Genomic DNA, 22000 nt, shown 5'->3' on the forward strand with positions numbered 1-22000 from the left:
CAGACTGCGGCACAAAGCCACGCCCCAATACTGACCTCCTTCAGCCACACCCTATCACTTCAGTTACCACTCAGTTAATTCCTATCAGGACATTAAGTCACTGATTGGGTTAAGACTCTCACAACCCAATCATTTTTCCTCTGAACCTTATTGCGTTTTCTCACACATGAGCTTTTGGGGGATACCTCACATCCAAACCATAACACCAGTTTATGACATCATGAATAATGATATCATGAAAGTTGAATAAACCCCTATTTTCATTTCTTTTGGGCGGGTAATAAAAATGGCATCTCTGAGCCATAGGGTATATGTATTTTTTCCCAGTACATACTGCCAAGCAGTTTTTCAAATAGGTTGTTTCAAATTGTATTCCCAACTTTGTACAAATGAAACTCCACTTTCTCCATATTCTTGCCAACACTTGGTATTTTCCATCTTTTTCAGTTTTGATGTTCTAGGTAGCATATGGCAACATCTCATGTGAACATAGTAATTCCTTTGAAGAATTCTCTTTTAATTAAAAGATCCATTAATTTACAGGTAATACTTTTTTATCAATTTGTGGTTTAACCATATAATTTATAAAACACAAGCAATTGTGTTTACATTAGATTTCTCCTATTTTAAAGTAAAAATTAATGTACTCTAGATTGGTGGATTCCAATAGAACTTCCACAGAGATGAAAATATTCTGTGTATACATTGTCCAACACACTAGCCACTAGCTACCTGTGGACATTGACACTGGATATGTGGTAAGGACAATTGAGGAACTGGATTTGTAATTTCATGTGTACTTAATCAACTGAAAACATGTAGCAACATTTGGTCATTGCATACCATATTGGAAAACAACAGCCAGAGACATTTTTCTGCACCTTGAATTCTTAACAATATATATTTATAACTAAATAGCAGTAGAAAGAAGAAATTTCCATTGCTTTTGACACCTGTATTGTACTCTAGGATGTAGTTATACCTTAGATTTTTAAAAAAAAATTTAGTTGTAGTTGGACACAGTACCTTTATTTATTTATTGATTTATTTATTTTTATGTGGTGCTGAGGATCAAACCCAGTGCCTCACATGTGCTAGGTGAGTGCTCTACTGAACCACAACCCCAGCCCAATACCTTATATTTTTAAATCAATCTTTTATTAATCAGCCTGTCTTATTTCTGGTTTTGTGCTGTTATAGTTTGTTCTTCCAAGAATGATCTTGTGCTTATGCCTTTTTGTATTTCTGCATTGTAACTGTGGGATAGATTCTTAGGATATATATTGCTGGTTCCAAGAGAAAACACCTGTGTTCAATAAAATAAACTATTGGAAACAGAAAGCATCTGAAAATGTAGCAGCAAGAAGTAAACTTTGTTATTATCTCATTATTCCTTTTATTCAAGCTACTTTTTTGCTCTATTATTTTCTTCCAAGTGTAACATGGATACAGAAATTTCTAACTGAACCCCAGGAAGACAAAACCATACAGAAAAGCAAAAAATAATAATGGGTCAGTTTGATAGTTAATCTGGGTTTATGACTTGATAGGATTGAGAGACACCCAGGAAACAGAATGTTGAGAGACTTCTGGGTGTGTATATGAGGGTGTTTCCAGACATCATTGGCATGTGGGACAGCAAACTGAGAGAAGAGATCTGACCTGAATGTAGGCAGCACTGTCCAGTAGGCTGGGGGCCTGAATGGAACAAAAGGCAGAAGAAGGAAGAAGCAGCAGCAGGTGCAAGCTCCATTCTTCTTGAACCAGTGTGTCTATTACTGCTGTCACCATCTGTGAACAACAATCATCATCTCTTTCACTCATTCAATATGGACACTTACAGTGACTCTCCAGGAAGTTTCTAGGCCTTTAGTCTTGGACTGGAGCTGTATTATTGGTCCCTCTTGTTCTCAAGCTGCAGCTTCTTGGTCTGGGCAGCTATTGGTTCCTCTTGCACTCCAGTGGGCAGATGGCCATTGTGGGACTTATCCTGCTTCTGATTGTGTAATCTAATCTAATAAATCCCCTTTTACATATACATATCTTGTTGGTTCTTTTCATTTAGAAAATCCCGACTTCTTTGGTCAGCTAGACAGAAGATAGGAATCATCAATCCTGTATCCCAGTTGACAGACACATCTATGAACCACAGGAACTTGGGTGAGTCCTTTCCATTTGCTGACCTCTGGGCTAATGCAGAAGAGAATTTAATACAGAAAAAGTGGTTAGTGCCATAGGCTTTGGTGTCATAAGCTCGGACTGGATCCTGGGAAACATTACTTGCTGGGTGTATGATTTTGAACAAATGATTTTTCTACTATATGCTTTATAATTACTGGCATCTATTATTATTGTTTATTATTATTCCACCACCCTTCCAAACGATGAATAATGGGAGTGGAGATTACAGTTCCAGGTATTAACAATGTTCCATGAATCTTTGATTTTTATGAACATTGGTTAGTGCAGTTGACATACTAATTAAATGATAACAATAGAATGCTCATGAGCAGACCCAGACATTATTTAATATGCAGGTACGGCATTTCTAATCAAATGCATTAGCCATCAAATTGGCTGGGACAGATGACAAAAACTAGGGCCTGAGAAAACAAAGTAAAACTAGGGCCTGAGAGTGGAGTTCAGTGTTAAGAGTGCTTGCCTAGCATGTTTGAAGCCCTGGATTAGATCTCTAGCACTATAAAAAAAAATGGTAAAGTTAGATTATATTTTTGCCTTGTCAATGAATCAGAATGCTTTGTTCACATGTAAATATTTAAGATAAAACAAAATCAATAACAAAAATGTCAGAATCCTACACTGTACATGCTTATAATAGCCATATGAAACGTACATATAATAAATATACAGTAGAAGTACATATATGAATGCACAATATAGCCACAAGAATGGCATAAGATATTAACTTTAATCATGGTACTATTGCCTGGTATTAATATTTTTAACCTTTGCAATTAGACAAATATTAAACCATTTACTAAGATTAATATGGATTATATTTATGAGAAAAACTATATCCCCTAAAACATTTGCTGGTTATGAAACATTTCAGATAAGCAAACATAGCTATAAAATTAGTTGAGGTTAAGGAAAAAAAATTTCCTCCCTGATTGCATCTCCTTCCTTCTCCCCTAGACATAATCACTGTCTAGAATGTTTATCATTCCCATGCATTGCTTTATCATTCCATATGATAGCTTCTCTAAAGAGAATGCACAACTTCTTTTTGCATTTCACTATATATAAGTACACAGATGCATAAACAAAGTACTCATTTTTCCCTCTAATTTAACATTGCATATTTATATCTATGCATATTTTTATGTTTTTACATATGTATGTACATGCCCACAAATGCACGCACGCACACACACACACACACACACACAAACACAAACATACACAACTCTCTGATCCTTACATTTGAGGGAACATTTGAAGAGTTCAAGAAGAAACCTTAATCAAGATCCCAGTGTAGCATATGGTACAACATCCAGAATGCCAGTGTTTGCTTCTAGTCCATCTAAACTTTTCTGATCTTAAATAGGAAGATTGTTTATTAACATTTTCACTTCTACTTTTGCATTTAACTGTTCTTTCCATCTGCTCTCTTTTAGTTTATATATTGTGTTTTTCTTTATGGTTTTCATGTCAAATGTTTAGTTCACTTATTTTCCTTATTGATATAGATATTTAATGTTCACAAATGTTACATGATAACTATACTAGCTATCTAGTACATGCTGTGTTTTCATTATTGTATTCATCAAATTATGTAATTTTAATATATTTTCATTTGTTCTCAAGATTCATTTTAGTCTTAGAGTCAATTTTTGTGAATTTTCCACACTCCTCTATAAAGTATATCAGTTATCTGATATAGATGTCTCAATTTAGTATTTCTAAGATATACCCTTGGTATTAAGTTGTTTTGGTCTTCTGTATAATCATTAAATTTTGCTCCACTTGTACATATTTTGGTTATGACAAGTGTGCTAGAATTATCTAAGTGTATTTTTCCTATTTCTGCTTGGACCAATTATAGCTATTGCTCTATCAATATTTTTTGCTCTATGATTGAGTACATAATTATTAATATCTCATATCTTCTTTGTGAATTACAGCCAATTTAGCTTTATCACCTATGTTTTTGGTCTCTTTAAATTCATTTTAGCCTGAATCCTTCTCTGTTACTTATCAAGACTATTACCCTCACTTTCTTCTTATTGGCAATTGCCTGGCATATATTTATTTATTTTACTTTTTAACCTATTTGAATACTTTCTTTAGGTATATTTCTTGAAGAAGCATCATTTTGGATTTTGTTTTAATAGGCAATCTGAAATAATTTTCTTTTAATAGATGGTAAGTTAAGCCCATTAACCTTTATTAATATGATCAGTTTCTTTTAATCATTTGTGCTCAGTTTTAATTTATTGCTTTTAAGCACAGAAACTGTATAGTTTTTCACTCCCTTGTTTTATTTACTCTCTTTTAGCTTAGTACTTAGTGTGATTGCTTTATTCCAAAGGTTTCTTTTTTTCCAATGCTTCACTTTACTAATTAGTATCTTGATATGTAATGAAATCTTATTAACAAGTAGAGACATAGTCAAATGATATAAATGGATAATGTGCATAAAACACAATATACATACCAATTAAATTTTTTAAAATATACCAAATTTTCAACAACTAAAAGAATGCAAATTAATACTGAGTTATGAACTTGAGCAAAGAAAATATATTGCTAAAAATCATGCATAACATGATAATATGGATAAGGAATATATATATGTACACAAGCATGTCTTGCAATAATAAATATGACCCTGTAGTGGGGAGATACCCTTAGAGATCCTGAATTTGCTGGTCTATAAAATGAGTGTACCAATATTTAAATCAGAGGGACTTTATGAATAGAAATGAGCAAAACAATAGAAGTATATGATATATAATACTTCAGTATCTCTCTCTATATATTTCCCTTTATTCTCTCTACCACAAGAGATGACTTGAATATGACTATCTCATAGAAATCAATTGTATTTGAAGCAGAAAAATGAAATTTTTAATGCAATTTCTTTGGAGGATGATACACTAAGTATGGTGGAAATTTGGATGAAAATCATTGCCTTCTTATTTTTTATTTGAGGCATTCTTCTCTTTTTACCTTCCATTTTGATACTGAAACAAGAAGCTTCCTCTCATGATTTGTATGTTAAATATCCCCCAAAGGCCCATACACTAAGGGCTTTGTTGCCAGCCTTAGCACTACTGGGAAGTGGTAAAACCTTTAGGATATGGATCTAGTAGAAGGAAGTTGGCCATTTGGGGCCTGCCCTTGAAGAGAATATTGGGATCCTAGCCTGGCCCCTTTGCTTTTGGAGACAGTGGGAATTGAAGAGAAGCACTAAAAACACTTGAAAATATTTTTTTCAGAAAATTTACTATACAAATGTAAATATATTTAAGAAAAGAGATAATATACTATTTACACACCTTTATAAACCACTTTTAAAATGATAAACATCATGAAGGTGAATTCATGCCAATCAAAAAAATCTATATAATCAAAAATTATCTGTAGAGACAATAATAGTCAATTCAGGTGTGAAAATAATGATAAAATGCTTAATACTTATTGGGGCTTTCTCAATTCCTGACACTATTGTAAGTGTGAACTTTTACTTACTCATTTCATCCTTACTATAACCTTAAACATAAGGGAATGTAGGCAGAGCCAGGGCAGAGTTATCAAGTGATAAGGCTTATATTTGAACATAGTCTGTGTGACTCCTGAGTGAATATATGTATTGTAGTATATGCTACTTTTGCTCTTATCATAAGTGCTACACCTTACTGTTAATCACAGCAAACAAAAAATATGTTAATAAAAAGTACTATATTATATCCTAGGACTGCTCTAATAATTTACTCCAAATTTGTGGGTTAAGAAACTAACATTTAGTCTCTTGCAGTTTTAGATGCTGAAAGTCTGAAATCCTGTGTTAGCTGGGCCTTGCTTACTTTGAGTCTCTGGGAAAAATCTTATTTTTTCTTTTCATAGCCCATGGATACTTGATGTTCCTGATATACAGCAACTTCATTCTGATCTCTGCCCCTATCATCACATGTTATTGTCTCTGCATGACTCTAGCTTCAATGGGCCACAGCTCTTATTGACAGAGCATATTGATTAGAGCCTACCCCAAAGAGCTCATCTTAACTTGATCACATTTACAAGCACCCCAATTCCAAAAGAGTCCACATTCACAGATATCTGGGGTTAGGACCTTAACATATCTTTTGTGAGGATAGAATGCAACCAAATAACACTATATTTGATTTTTTCCAATTGACTAGGCAGAAATTTAAAGTATTTATTATCAGTGTGGCTTGAAATTTGCAGAATATTCACCCCTTGCAACCCTGTTCTCAAAGTCAGTGTCTTCAGTGTGGTTGGGTCCTATAATGTGTAAGTTTTACTTCTGCTTCATTATTTCATATAATTGCAAGAGTAATAGATGTCGACTATAGTTAAAATTGGATATCATAGGAAAGTAAATAAATAGCATTATCCTCCAATAAACTACCAGAAAAGAAGGTCTGCTAATGTTTCCATCTAAATAATAGTATTCTACAAGTTTTCATATGTAGGTACTTACATATTTATATAATTTCCTACATTTTCAAATATTTATATTTAAATGCATACATTTATATATTTATCTACAAATGATAAGCTTTCATCACACATTTATTTTTGTGATAGTCTTGTCTCTAACAATATACCTTGCAGGTTATTTATTATAAGTAAACCCAAGCCTCTGCTATAGGGATAGTTGAGATATGAATAACCATTAAAGATGGAGAAAAAAAGAAAGAAATGTACTCTGTGTCAAATATTTGTAAGGTATTGACCATGTAATGCTTATAGCTCATAATAAGGTAAATATTGTGGCAATATTCATTGCATTGTTAAAAAATGAGGGACAAGATAATAATGACTTTGCCCAAGAGTGCACAGATAGTGAGTAGGACATCTTAAAATTGTACCCAATACATGATACTCCAGAGCCTGAATAACTGTTAAAGGTTTATTGTTAAGTAAGATATGTAGTCTGCAAAACATATACATTTTAAAAGGTTGTTGAATTTAATACCCATGTGTTGGTATAGCCATACAAAACAGTTGACTCTAGTTACAAAAAAGTGGTTTATGACCTTGGTGAGATCATTTTCATTGCAGTCCTGGTGACAGGAGCCCAAGTACAATGGGATAAGGAGTCAGGGGCAAGTGAAGAATATTAACAGTAATAGAATAAAATACAGGGAAAAATATAAAAGGTTTCATGGAACTTTGAAGAAGAAGAATAGAGAGAACAGAAAAAGAGAAAGACATAGTAGAAGTGAGAGCCTTTGGCTAGATGGAGGAATTTAAAAATCTTCATTTCCTTGTTACTTGAGCAAGTTTAAAAGTAAATGTGAAGGAGCCATCTCATCCCAGGTTAACCTTTGAAGTTGTTCATATATTCATTTTTCTTCATACCTTTTTATTTTTACTTTAGAGATAATGAGATGCCATTAGTAGAATAGCATGGATTATGAGCTCAGTACAAAAATTTCAGTTATTAGTGAATGGAAGAATGAACAACTATATGTCAAAGAAATTCTATTAATTCTTGGATTTGTGTGAGGAAGCAGATATCTGACATTCTGATGCATTGGGGCTAGATACTATCTCATCTGAGGACCCTGCCCTGGTGATGAAGTCCAGGTCAGAATTTTCTACACAAATGTTAACATATAAAATGATCCCGTAATAATTAGACAGAAACCATGCCTTGCTTCCCTGGTGTGATCTGTCACTCACATGAGTTACAAGATGTTCCTGTCTTTCCAGCAGGTGGAACTGGATTTGGGACTTTTCAGAGAGAGGTACAATGTGAAACAGCTCTTATGGCCTGATGAAACACTAAAAAGGAGAGCAACTATTGTCATCAAAACTTTGAACTCATGGTGTATCAGGGAGTTATTTGTTTCCTTCATCTAGAGGAAGGCTAAACAATGAGCAGTGAGTTTTTATAATGGTTACCTTAGACCTAAGGCTGAACCTCAGGTTGTTGTGGCAGTTGATTAACAGAAATGGATATCCAAAATATTATGTTTCTGATGAACTTTACTTCTTTTGTGATATGTTATTATTAGATAAGAAATTCTCTTTTTTTGAAGGTGAACCTTCATTATAATTTTGACAGTAGTCTGTGCATGTATGTATGTATGTATGTAGATTTCTGAAGATTTCATCAATTTTTTCTTGAAGAGATTTCCAAGGGTAATTTTCACAATTTTGCTTGTCAAGCTACCTTGGAATTTTGAGCCTCTACTTCAGTCACATTAATGAAGATACTGAGAGGATGTTGATATAAACCACTCCATAAGGAAAGCCTTGCAGGCTGGTTTAGTGACTCTTCATTCTGAACAAGGCACCTTTATTTATGTTGAGAAGTGTTTCTCAAAGAAGGTACCTGAAAACACCTTCTCCTGCTGCAGGATCCCTTTGCAAGGAATTCACTTTCTTTAAGCACCTAGAACAGGACTCCTTCAGCAGACAGCAGATAGATGTGCATTGCAGTCCTTGGACTTTGTGACTATCCCAAAACAGTACTGTCAGTTGGATGAGTCTGTTCTGGGGTTCATTTAGGAGGTCAACTGATTAGCAAATCTAAGTCAATATTACCTTTATAAAAATCAAGTCAATATATTGCTTCTCTTTATTCTTCAAACATATTGCTTAGTTGGTTTAAAGCTCAGAGTAGGAGCATATTTTAGCCCTTCAAAGATCCTGTTACTAAAAGCTTTGTCCTCCCTGAGGCTAATCCAATAGTGAGTCAAGGTTTGGAGAAAAGAAAGTTGTTTTATTACTTTACTAGCAAAGGAGAAGCATGGGGGCTCGTGCCCCAGAGACTGTGATTCTCTCAGGGGAAACAGAGGGCTTTTAAACTGATGATACAGTCTGTTTTCCAGCTGTGCCCTGTCAAGGGACATAATTCACTTGTAGCCTTTAGAGGTAGCCATTTCTTAGAACTTCTGGCACTAGTCATGAATTCATCCTGTGTTGCATGAGTTTAAGGACAAATAACTGGGCCTAGGACCAGAAGAAGGTTCATCTTGCTTCCCTCATGGTTAGGGATAAGGAGAAAAGAAAGGAAGGAAAAAAAAAAACTGTGTCAGTTTTAAGATAAGCCGCAGTGACAGAGCAGCAAGGATTATATTCAGAGCATGAATATAATCACAATCCAAATATTAGGAAGTAAATCTATAGGAAATATATCACAATCCAAATATTAGGAAGTAAATCTATAGGAAAAAACTGAGAAGCTAGTGAGACACATAAAGGGGAGTAGAGCTTTGATCCTAATATAAGACTTACCCCTTGAGGGCAAAGCAGACAAGTATTCTGAAGGTCTGCCTATTACCAAAATTATTGAAGGGAGAGGACCTGAGCAACACTAGTGTTTTCTTACAAACTTATGAATTATGATATATGGATGTGCAAAGGCTTTTCAGATGTCGGTGATAGGCCTGTGCATAGTGGTTGCCATAGAAACCTGATGGCATTTTGGTGACCATGACAACTTTTTAATGGAGGCTGATGTGATTTGTTTTGAGAACGGGGACTCACTTCCAAGTGTTTGGTCCCAGTGAGGGTGTGGGTGCCCTGTCCATGGTGGCTGAAATTCCCTGGGGTGTTGGGAGAGGAAGAGATCCCAGACTCTAATCTTCTCATTCCAACTTTGAGACTCAATGCCCCCTATCTCAAGAGGGAGGGTGATGTGGGACCCTCCCGGTTCCAGTGAGTGTGGGGTCCTGCTCCAGGGTGTCCTGGACCTACTTTCCATGTAAAGGCATGCTGGAGGATAAGACAGGGAACAGCGCTAGGTGACCCAGCTTCTCCTCCATAAAATGGGGGCAAGAATAGTCAGCCACAGGATTTCTAGGACCTGCAGGGTTAACACTTGCTCAAATAATAATTAGTGATACCTGTGTATCTTTCTCTTGAATGTTGAAACATGCCATTGGTTAGACATTCTTCCTAGCAATTTTAGAATTTGGTATGCATTCTAAAATGGTCACCAATTTATATGTCTTATAGTGAAATTTATTAAGAAGTTAGAATTGGTCCTTGAAGGGTTAACTTGCCCAGAACAGCAAAAGAAAAAAGCTACTTGTGTGTGAACTTCTGCAGAAGTTCCTCCCCTTACACACTGGGTATAAAGTTCTGAAACTGCCTGAATTGGGGTTCAGGGGGATTAATTTATTACAGTGAGAGCTGTAGCCTCTGAACCTAGCTGCAGCTAAATAAACTGTTTCCTGGGCTGGGGTGGTGGCTCAGCAGTAGAGCACTTGCCTAGCATGTGCAAGGCGCTGGGTTTGATCCTCCTCAGGACCACATAAAAATAAATAAATAAATAAAAATATATAAAAATAAATAAATAAAGATATTGTGTCCATCTACAACTAAAAAATATTATTAAAAAACAAGAACAAAAGTCAGAATTATATCAAATGTAATTAAACATGTAAAAATGTCAGGATATGGTCTATCTTATGTGTAGAAGTTTTTAAAAAGTTGATCTGAATGTAGAATAGTGATCACTAGAGGGTTGGAAAGTGGGGAAACAGATGGATAAAAGGGAGGCTGGTAATGATCATGTATGCTGTATGTATGTATGAAATATGGCAACCCTGTCAGCATGTACAATTAATACATGTTAATAAAATAAAATATTAAAAGAATTCAATATTTTCAAAAATAATAAGTATATTATTGTTTGTTATATTTGATGATACCCAGTCATGTCCCCTAAAATAACTATATAGTTCTAAACATCATTAGTATTTTCATTTTCAATTCTATGGTATCCACTCTCCCCACCCCTCTACTGCCCTGGTCTCAGGCAAACACAGTACTTCTATAACTTATGGATTAAATTTCATGACCTAGAAATTTATTTAAATAAAATCATGCAAATGGGGTTATTTTGTTTGTTTTCAGCAGAGTCCAGCTTCTTTCATTCACCCTAATTATCTTTTTTCATATATCAATACTTCATTCTTCTTTTAATTACTGAATAGTATTCTGGTATATGACTATTCCACACTTTTATTTTTAAGCCCAGTTGCTTAACCACTGAGCTATACCCCAGCATTTTTATATTTTATTTTGAGACAGGGTCTCCCTAAGTTGCTAAGGCTCACTAAGTTGTTGAGGCTGGCTTTGAAGTTGTGATACTGCCTCAGCCTCCTGGGCCTCTGTGATAACAGATATGTACCACAACACCCAACTATCCACCAATTTTATTATCCATTTACTCATTGATAGACATTTGGATTATTTCCATTTTGAGGCTCTTTTTAAAACAATATTTATTTTTTAGTTGGACACATATCTTTATTTTTTTATGTGGTGCTGAGGATTGAACGCAGGTCCTCGCACATGCTAGATGAGCACTCTACCACTGAGCCACAACCCCAGCCTCATTTTTGTGCTCTTATAAATAAAGTTTCTGTGAATAATAGTGATTAAATCTTTTCATGGGAATATGCAATATTTCCCTAGTGTTTATACTTAGGTATTCAAAGACTGGATCATATGGTAGACGTAAGATTTACATTGTAAGAAATTTTAAAATTATTTTGAAGGGGTTATACCATTTTTATTACCATCAGCAGTATTTGAGAGTTTCATCTTCCAAAAAAGTTCCAATACTTGTTATAGCCAGTTGTTTAATTTTTTGTTATTCCTCTAAAATTTAATAATATCTCATTGTAGCTTTCATTTACATTTTTAATGATTAATGATGGTGAGCATTTTTTTCACTTGTTTATTTCAAATTTGCGTATTTTCTTTAGTGGAGTCTGTATTCAAATCTTTTCCTCATTTGTTTATTGGATTGTCAATTTTCTTATTCTTCGGTCAAATTTTCCTATAATCTGGCTGGATACAGTGGCCCACTCATGAAATCCAAGTGGCTTTGAAAGGCTGAGGCAGGAGGATCACAAGTTCAAGGCCAGCCTCTGCAATTTAACAAGGCCCTAAGGAACTTTAGTGAGACTCTGTCTTCAAATAAAAGGGTTGCAAATGTGACTCAGTGGTTAAGCTTCCCTGGGTTCAATCCCTGATACAAAAAAAAAAAAATCTGGAGATCCAAATATATGATTTTTCAAACATTTTCTCCCAGTCAGGGCCTTATCTTTTTCTTTTTTCAACCAAGTATTTGGAAGAGCCAAAAATTTTAACTTTGAAGAAGTTGTTAATTTCTTTTACTTATGGACTGTGGTTTGGGTGTCTCATTTATGAACTCCTTACCTAACCCTTGTCAGCAGCATCACAAGGGTTTTCTCCTGTATATTTTTTCTCAAAGTTGTATATTTTTAAGTCTTATGGTCAGATCTGTCATCTATATTGAGTTGACATTTATATGTGAATGTAGATATCCACGTGTCCCAGCACAATTTGTTGAAAAGATTATCCTTTCTGGATGCCATGCCTTTGTGCCTTTGTAAAAAAAATCAATTGTCAGTATTACTATAAGTTCATTTCTCAATACTTTATTCTTTTCTTTTGATTGACTTCTTTTTACCTTGATGCCAACATCTCTTTTAGCATTAATGCAGGTTAATAAGGAGTGTTGAAATAAGATTGTTTGCCCTCTTACATTTTTATTTTTCAAAGTTACTTCATAGTCTACATTCTTTGCATTTCCACATGAACTTTAGACTTGGCCGGTCAACTTCTTTTAAAGAAAATGTCTTTTTTTTATTTGAAGAGAATAGACATCTTAAAAACAATGAGTCATCCAGTTCATGACTATGTCATTCTGTTTATTTAGATTTGTAATCTCTCAGTAATATTTAGAAATATTCAGTGTATAAGTATTATACATCAGTGGGAAGACGTTCCTAATTATTTCATACTAACTGATGCTATTATATATAATGTTTTAAATTATAATTTTATGTATTTTATTTTCACTGAGATGTCAGCAGCAAAATTTTTGACAGTAGATGTTAAGAAATCTATGATGTTAAAATTTCAGGATACTTACTCTGAAGTTGCTTGTGTCACATTTTGATGTGATTGGCAATGTATTGAAACTAGGGAGCAAAATATCCTAGAGCTAATTCAACAGACAACTTCCAAAAGAAACCATTCCTAAAAGTAGTCACTTTAATTATATATGTGTGGCCAAAACTGAATGTGTTCAATTGTGTGGTTTCTCTTCTTTATCTTCCAGCAGTCTATCTCCACAAATTCCTGGGATTTGGGGTGATGGTGGTGGTAGGAGATAACGTGTGTATGTGGGTTTGTATGCATACATGAATATGTATATGGATGATGATTTTGGGAGTGCTTATTGTGAGGGGACCTGCATGAAGTTAATTACTGTGCAATTGGTTCCTAGAACATATTATAAACAAAATCAGGGTGGTGTTTTTTTTTTCCACCTTTCCTGACTAGCATGGTGACTCAATGACTGCTATAGATTCGGTACAAACTAAGCATCCATTTATGATTCTTACCTTAATCATTTATTACAGTGAAAATAGTACTGTTATACTTTGTATAATAATTGCCTGGAACTTTTATATAAAGCTTTCACTTTCCCCTTGTTTATTTAAAAATGTGATTATTAATGTGTTTGTCAGTATGACTCAGAGATTCACATTTTTCTCAAAGAGTTACTCTTATTCTCTTTTTATAATATTATGCTAAAATTGTTATAGAATTGGCCAGTGGAAACACCTTCAAGTTGGCCTCAGTATCCATTTGATAACTCCCTAGAATTCCCTGAGAAGATACTTTGATCTCTGAGCCTAACCATCTCCAGATCTGTAGAAAGGAAGTCATGATGCTTATCTCAAAGCATTGTTTTGAAGACTAGAAAATAAAAAGTGTGAAAATAACAGCCTATGGAGTGTGGCATCTAATAAGCCTTCACCAGAATGTTAGTTCCCTATTCTAACTTTACTTCCTTCATTCTGTCAGTAAGATACCTCTCACATTAACATAATACGATGACTACAGAGAGAATACCTGTAAATATAGCTGCAAGCAATAAGAAACCCATATATCCATTATGAGTGAGCTACAGTGTCACTGCTATGTGTAAGAGGGTTGTGGGATAAAGCTGGGGAAAAAAAAACAGTAAAGATAGGCAAGACATCATTCCTCTATCCCTTGCATTTTGTGTTTTTTCTCATCATCTTACTTTCCTTTATTCCATATGCTTTTTATCCCTAGTTTAACATCAGAGAAGCATGTGTACACATCCTAGAAAGAGGAGTGCCATTAACAATTCTCTATTGCTTTTCATTTCATGTTTATTGTAGTCTCTGCAGACAGCCAACTAAAGCTGAATTTCATAAAATGTTATAAAATGGTGATGTTCTAATTCTGATTTATTCTACATTCATCAGCTGGAAATCTGTAAAAGAAACTTCCCCTCATCAACTACCAGGATATACTAAGGTATGTATACAGGAAGGGTAGGGTGGATATATAATTTTTTTCAGTATCTTCACTTTTCAAAGCAATGAATAGTTTCCCTGGGACCCCTCAAAGATAATCAGTGAGTTAGATTTGTGTTTGGATTTTGGTAGAATGTCATTATGGACACATAGATGATCATATATTCAATGTACTTTAATACCCAGTAAGAATTAACCTTTTTGCTGTTCTTTGTCCTGTGGCAGCTCTTTCAGCTTGACTTTTGAGTCTTTTTGACATATTCTTTGGTATGATATTTTGGTCCATACTCATCTAGAACAATCCAGATCCCAGACTTAGAATCAGATATTTCTGAAAGGGAACTCACTTTTTTTAAAGATGATGAAATTTTAGAGGATTCAGTCTGAGTACTAGAGTATGTCAATGCTACTTTGCTGCTCATTGTTTTATCTTTTTAAATGTATGAATCCAGTAAATACGTATTATATTTTAAGGAGAATAGACATCATCCACTTCCATCCGGAGCTACTTCTCTATTGTTATTTTAGTATGCCAATGTAAACTATAACCAAATATAATATATATTATTTCTTTCCCATGTTCATAGCTAGAGTGTTACATATTGTACACCAACACTATCCAATAGAAATTTCTGTTGACACAAAAATATTCTGAATCATCAAATAAGGTAGCCACTAGCTGGTAAAGTATGGTGAATGTTAATGAAAAGCCAAGTTTGCAATTTAAATTTGATCAGTTTGAAATTACCAACTATGGCTAGTGGCTCCTATATCAGAGAGCCACAGCTAGCACTTCCTTCTGCACTTTCTTTTTCACTGAACAATCTATCCCAGAGATCACTCCATAGCAATATAGTGAGAGAGTCTTCATTGCTTGTTATAGTTGCATAGTACTCCTGGATATAGATATACTTTACATTACTCAAACAGTTCCTACTTAGTAGTCAACTGTGATATTTCCAGTCTTCTGCTGTTCCCCTAGGAAGGATCTTGTGTTATTCCATTTTTATTTTCACACTCTTTCTATTGTATCAATTCTTAGAGGAGATAGTGCTGGTTTCTAGTATAAATGCCTACATAATTTTTCCTGTGTAGCTTTACTAGATAGTATCAAATTCCCTCTAGAGGGGTTGTTCCATTAGATATTACTCCCAACAATGTCTAAAAATGCCGACTTCCTCACAGTTTCTAAGAGGAACTGAAGGAATGTAAGAAATCTGTGAAAATTATTCCATTAAGTAAGGAGGATTAGATGTTGGGACTAAGGCCTAGTCCTGTGCTTGTTTTTGAGAATTTGACCTTTATTCTTTTCTGTCTGTGTGGCTCTAGGCCCTTACCACCAACTCAGAGAGAGGGTCTTATGTGAATCAAAACTCCATGTCCCATCAGGAGATTCAATAGGAGGAACCTCCCTCCCAGGGAAAGACAGGTAAAAATACAGTTCAGAAATCCATCACTCTTACTTAACAAAAGGTTAAAGGGAAATGGAAAACCTGTAGATCTCTACCTATGAGAAAAACAGACAGTATTGGTTCCACAGAAGAGTTACCTCATCCTTTATTCTCTGTGAGTGAGGTCCCATGGGGAGAAGGTTGGCCATTAGCACCAGGTGCTTCAATTTCCCACAGTTCCACTTTTCTTGATTCAGCCATATCATTTCCTGTTTAGATGCTGAGTTCCCAGCACTCAGGATGACTGTTGGACTAAACTTGCCTAGAATGGAGTCAGTTTGAGGTCATATAGCATGGGTTGGGCTGCAACATCTGTTTCTCCCTTTGGACATCGCCAGTTGTGCAGGTCTAGAGATTTTGAAGGGATTGTGGGATATGCATACACAATTGGACTGACAGTGCTTGGAACACAGTAATAAGTAAATTACATGTAAGTAAATTAATTACATATAGATGTGGGAGTAAGTAGGAAATGAAACTAAGTATATGACATTTCATTCTTTTTATATACATATAACTTTTTCAAAGACAGTTGTAGTTACAATGTACTTATTCTTCAGTCATCTGCTTTGAGGAAAAATTGTCTTTTGATTATAAAAATTTTGCCTTTTTATTGAAAAAAAACGTGACCTGCAGAAAATGGAGGATGATGCCACTTGGATGAAAGTTTCAACCAGGGGGCTTCATAAGGGGTAGGGGATTTGGGAGAAGTAAAGGAGATGCCTGAATTCCTTTGTATAGTCCAAAGTTTTCTGGATTTTTCTACATACTGGTGGCAATCCTACTATCTTCACGTCTACTCTGTGATCTTTCTTCCCTGGGACTGTAAGTCCAGGCTGTATGTGAACTGAATAAAAAACCAAATGAGATGATGTACGAGTACTTACTCAAAGAAGGTTGAGACACAGAAGAAACAGACACCCCCCCCCCAGACACGCTGTCAAATAACTTGTTTTGATATGCTTCTTTTAAACATAAGACTATATACCATGAACATGTTTCCAAAGCAATGAATATATGAGCATCATGTTTGTAATCAATTCACAACTAGGTTTTCAACATTTTATATAATAAAGATCCTGTATATAAAACACTAGAGAAATATACCTTCATAAAAGTAACAAATCATCAGTCAGTGCCTACATACAAAATTATTGATTTTTAATGTGCTACTTTTACAAAGAGTATATGAACATGATACTTAGTCAACAAATATTTTTCTATACTGCATTTTGTAACTCAGTTTACACATTTTTCTCATTTACAAAATTTTATCTTAATTACTTTGTCACATTATTTGTTAATTCCTTTTGTTGTTTAAAATGTAACAAACATAACAAAAATTATTTTAGAAATAAAAAAATACTCGGCTTCTTATTTTGTTATCACTATCTAATCCTCTATAATACAATCTCTTTAATTTATTGCATCTGTTCTTCAATTTATTTTCTATTATATAGCATACTAACTTATATTTAGTCACCATATATACCCACAAAAACATTTTTATTTATATATTCCTTTGTATCAAGGGATTATAGTCTATATTATAGTTTATAATTGTATGATTGACTAAATATGATTCATTTTTATTTATTTACATTATTTTTTTATGCTTCTGAGAGGTTTTCAGGATTGTTTTATGTTTATTGTCTCTTAAAAAATTGGCCAATCTGTATTGTTTAAGAGTTTTTCATAATGTATAAAATCTGATTGAGTATCTGTTAAGAATAACTTTGCCCAAATTTCCACTCTTATATATATTTTTAATGACTTTTGGTGTTTAGAGAAAGGAATTTATTTTTCTGTTGTGGTGCCACAGATTGAACTCAGGGCCTTAGGCATACAAGGTAAGTCTTCTACCACTGAACTACATCTTCTGTCCAATGACTTTTGGCATTTAAAACTTTAAAAGGTGTCTTGATGATTTTCATTGGAGAGGCAGCATTTAAAATATTGATGATTGTCATTGTAGTTTGGAATCTAGGGAAAATATATGCTGTTATACTCATTCAATATCTTGTTTTCCTTCCTGAGCCTGAGAAACATTCCTAATGCTGAAAATGAATATCTTTTCTGTGATTAGAACTGCGAATGTTTATATTTCCCCGCCATTGTATAATTTTGTGTAATTTCAACACCAGTAGGGGTGTATTATAGTTAAAAAATAAATAACATAGGAAGAGAATAAAATAATGATTCCCTAAAACAGAGTACTCACATTTAAGTCTTGATAATGTCTTTTTTTGTGTAAGATTTTTTATAGAAAATTTCTCATGCAGTTATTTGTGCAGAAATGTATGCATTTATATATTTATATTCAAGAGGTAAAGTCTTGAGCTGGGCTGTGACTCAGTGACAGAGTGCTTGCCTAGCACATGAAAGGCACTGGGGTTTGATCCTTAGCAACACAAAAAATAAACAAATAAAGGCATGCTGTCCATCTATAACTGCAAAAAATAAAAATAGAAAAGATAAAGTCTCACTCTAAATTTAGTTTTGTAACCTTTCAAATGACATTCAGTGTGAATAAACATGAATCTACATTATAGGAATAGTAAAAATACTAATGGCTAATAACAATAGAGAAAAATAAACAAAAATAGCTAAAATGTAATGTACCAAATAATTTTAAAGCATTGAGTTATTTAATGCTAACAGCAACCTTACAATACAACTAATATTGCTAATATCCATTTTATTTATTTATTTATTTGTGTTATTGATTTTATTTTTTAAATACATGACAGTGGAATGCATTACAATTCTTATTACACATATAGAGTACAATTTTTCATATCTTTGTATATAGAGTATGTTCACGCCAATTCATGCCTTTATGCATGTACTTTGTTTTTTTTTTTGCATTACAATTCGTATTACACATATACCACAATTTTTCATATCTCTGTTTGTATATAAATATATATGTGTGAATAACTGAGGTATAATAAGGACATTGCCTAAGACTGCACAGTTAGGAACAAGGACAGCTTGGATTTGAGCCATGTATGTCATGCTTCAGAGCCTGGGAAACTGTCAAAGAAAGATGTCTTGTTAAGTGAAAGAAGCAGTCTGCATAGACATGCATATTTTAGGAGGTCATTAAAAGTAATTCTCAGTATGTTTTTGATACACACAATTGGACATAGTGACAGAAAGATAGTTTATGACCTTGGAGAACACTAATGTTGCAATCCTGGGGATAGAAGCTATAGTGCAGAAGGATGACTCAGTGGTAAGTAACAAATGTTAGTAGGAAATACCTGAAACTTTTTCAGAACTTTAAATGGGAAAAGGAAGAGAGAGACAGAATATTTATCTGGTGGAAGAATGGGTAAATGGGGCCAGGAGGGATTTTTTAAAACCTTCAGTTTCTTGAAACTTGAATAAGTATAAAATTTAAGTTGAAGGAACCATCTAATCTCAGACTTAACTTTTAAAATCACCCATGTATATATGTACCTTTCTGTCCTTTCATTTCCACATTAGAGAACATGAGATGCCTCCAATGAAATAGTATGGATTTAAGCACAATCGCTATTCTAATGAAAAATGGACAAATGTGTGTAAAAGAAATGCCAGTAACAATAGGATTTTTGTCTCTGTGAAAGATAAGATGGCTGAATAATGTGATAAAGTTAGATAACACATGATCTGAGGACATTGTGACTGTGGGACATTTCAAATTTTGTTCTGAATATATTATCATATTGAGCAGTCCAGAAACAGCCATTAGGCAAACTCACCCTATGTCCCAGGTATTATCTATCATTGAGCTCACCAGATGAGTTCAGACGTACCTGTCTTCCCATCACAGGGAATTGGAATTGAATCTGCTCAGATGAGTGATATGGAACCACTTTTGTAAGGTATGAAATGCCCAAGAATATAGAACAGCTTTTGTTTCTAAAACTTTGAATTCAAGCCATCTCAGAGATTTGCTTCCACTGTCTAGCTATCTGTGTTCTTATTAGCAGAAGCAATGAGAAATGACTTCACAATGCCTAATTTAGTTAGCCCTGAGGTTCCTAGTGCTATGTCCGAACATTTTAAAGGACATTGGAGTCCTGTTCTATGCCACACTCTGGGCAAGTGTTCTTAGTTACCTTTAAGTCAGCTGTGTAAAGATGGCATGGTCAGTCCCATTTAATGGATAACCAAACCAAGGCTCACAAAGCCTAAGTCACACTAGCAAGACTGGAATGAGCTTCTATCTTTTACTCTACCTAGAGGTCACAGAGCAGCTTTTTTTTTTTTTATAAGAAGATGGGCTTCCAGGGCTTGAGACATGGTCAGATTAACTCCCCTGCTATTACATGAGCCCCATAGAACAATCCCTCTCAGTAGTGAAAAGGGGAGAGGAGATGAAATACCAATCTATGTGCCAGGAGACCTGGGTATAGGGCTACATAAGGTGGTTGATCCCTGAATTGGTGAATAGGATCAGAAAGAAGATCAGCTATTGCCATTGAAGCAAGTAACCTAGAGAGAAAATAATATGTACTAAAATGCTTCGTGCTAATGCATTTTATATTTCACTCCTTTAATCCCAACATCTATCAAGTTACCAATTATTAGCACCATTATTCAGGTTAGAGTACTAACTTTAAAGGAGTTTAAATAAACCAGAAACAATCTTGTCTCTTGATCGTCAGCTACCCTTGGAATTACTGTAAAGTTTTTTTTTTTTTGTTTTTTTTTTTTGCCAATTTTTACTTCATTCTTCCTTGACTCTGAAGTCTAATCTCTAAGGCTGCTATTAAATGTTCCCTGGGGTATTGTTAATTTTTTAGAAAAATAAGGCCTCTATAGTTTTAAAGTAACAATATTATTGGAATTTTAAAACATTCTAAAGGAAACATATACTAAGAATTGTATGAAAATGAGGTAAAATATTTGTGAACTCATATATCGATGACTTCGGAAGCACACTTACTAATAAATAAAGATCTTAGCACTTCCAATGGATAACTCACATAAGATATATACCAAAAAGAAACATTGAAATGTGTTAAAAACACTGTAACTGGTGAAATGTAAAGATAAATTATGACATTAGATGAAAAAGAATAGTTTCAATAGAAGTCAAATACTGAGGTTTTACTTTTGGAAAAGATGTGTTTGTGTGTGTGTTTGTGTGTGTGTGTAAATATATATATATATATATATATATATATATATATATATATATGTATTCATGTACACTGTTCATAGGTGGACACTATGCACAATTGTTTGAACAGCAGACATTTGGGGGGTCATGAGGTAGGAGGGAAGCTAGTGAGAGATGCTGCTTAATTTCAATTTATAAGCATGCATTTGTGTATCATTTTAAATTTTATATTGCAAGAAAAACATTTTCATAAAAATCGAACACAGAATACTTTGGGAAAAATAGACAAAAGTAATGTGCACATATATTCCTTAATTTAGAAAAGCATTCCTTGCATTCAATTTAGTGTGGAAACAGAAGTATTGCTTATAGAATGTGGAAAATTTTAAAATATTCTACTTAATACCATTAAGCCAAGCTCCAAAACTCCATCCCTCTGGCTGCTGAGGCCCCTGGACTGAGATTCTCAGAGCTGCTCTTCTTAATCTAACCAACATGTAGCATCATATCCACTTTCTTTTTTAATGAAAAGAAATAAATAGATTTTCCAGAATATCAAATATGAAATGGTTTGTTTACTAAGATAGTAATTTTCTTTGGAAAACTCCCATGTACATTAAAGATATAGTTGCTGTTGACCCCAAGTCTACATGCCATGCACTGATTTATCTCTTCTCCCTTAACATAGGTTAAGATGTCCATACTGCAGAGGGGTCCCTTCCAGAGAGCAGAGGCCTTTACCCTCCATTACCCATACTTGCAGAGGCTCTCTAGACCCCCCACCCCCTTCTCAGTTATCCCTTCTCTAGAACACTATGGGCACAACTGTCCATACCCTGCTTTGGGAGGCCCATCCACTTAGTCACCTTCCACCT

At 34.3% G+C, this 22000-nt stretch overlaps 1 long non-coding RNA gene across 1 annotated transcript in view; it reads left to right on the top strand.

Moving 5' to 3' along the window:
- LOC125614485 overlaps nucleotides 1-9309 on the top strand; it is an 18423-nt gene extending 9114 nt beyond the window's left edge. Inside the window, exons 3-6 of the long non-coding RNA XR_007345065.1 lie at nucleotides 448-543; nucleotides 2066-2160; nucleotides 4312-4386; nucleotides 7927-9309. This is a non-coding gene — a long non-coding RNA (uncharacterized LOC125614485). The remainder of the gene's footprint in view (nucleotides 1-447; nucleotides 544-2065; nucleotides 2161-4311; nucleotides 4387-7926) is intronic.
- Nucleotides 9310-22000: the final 12691 nt, after the last annotated feature.

Source organism: Marmota marmota, unplaced genomic scaffold (genome assembly GCF_001458135.2).
Source record: "Marmota marmota marmota unplaced genomic scaffold, marMar, whole genome shotgun sequence".
Classification (NCBI taxonomy): domain Eukaryota; kingdom Metazoa; phylum Chordata; class Mammalia; order Rodentia; family Sciuridae; genus Marmota; species Marmota marmota.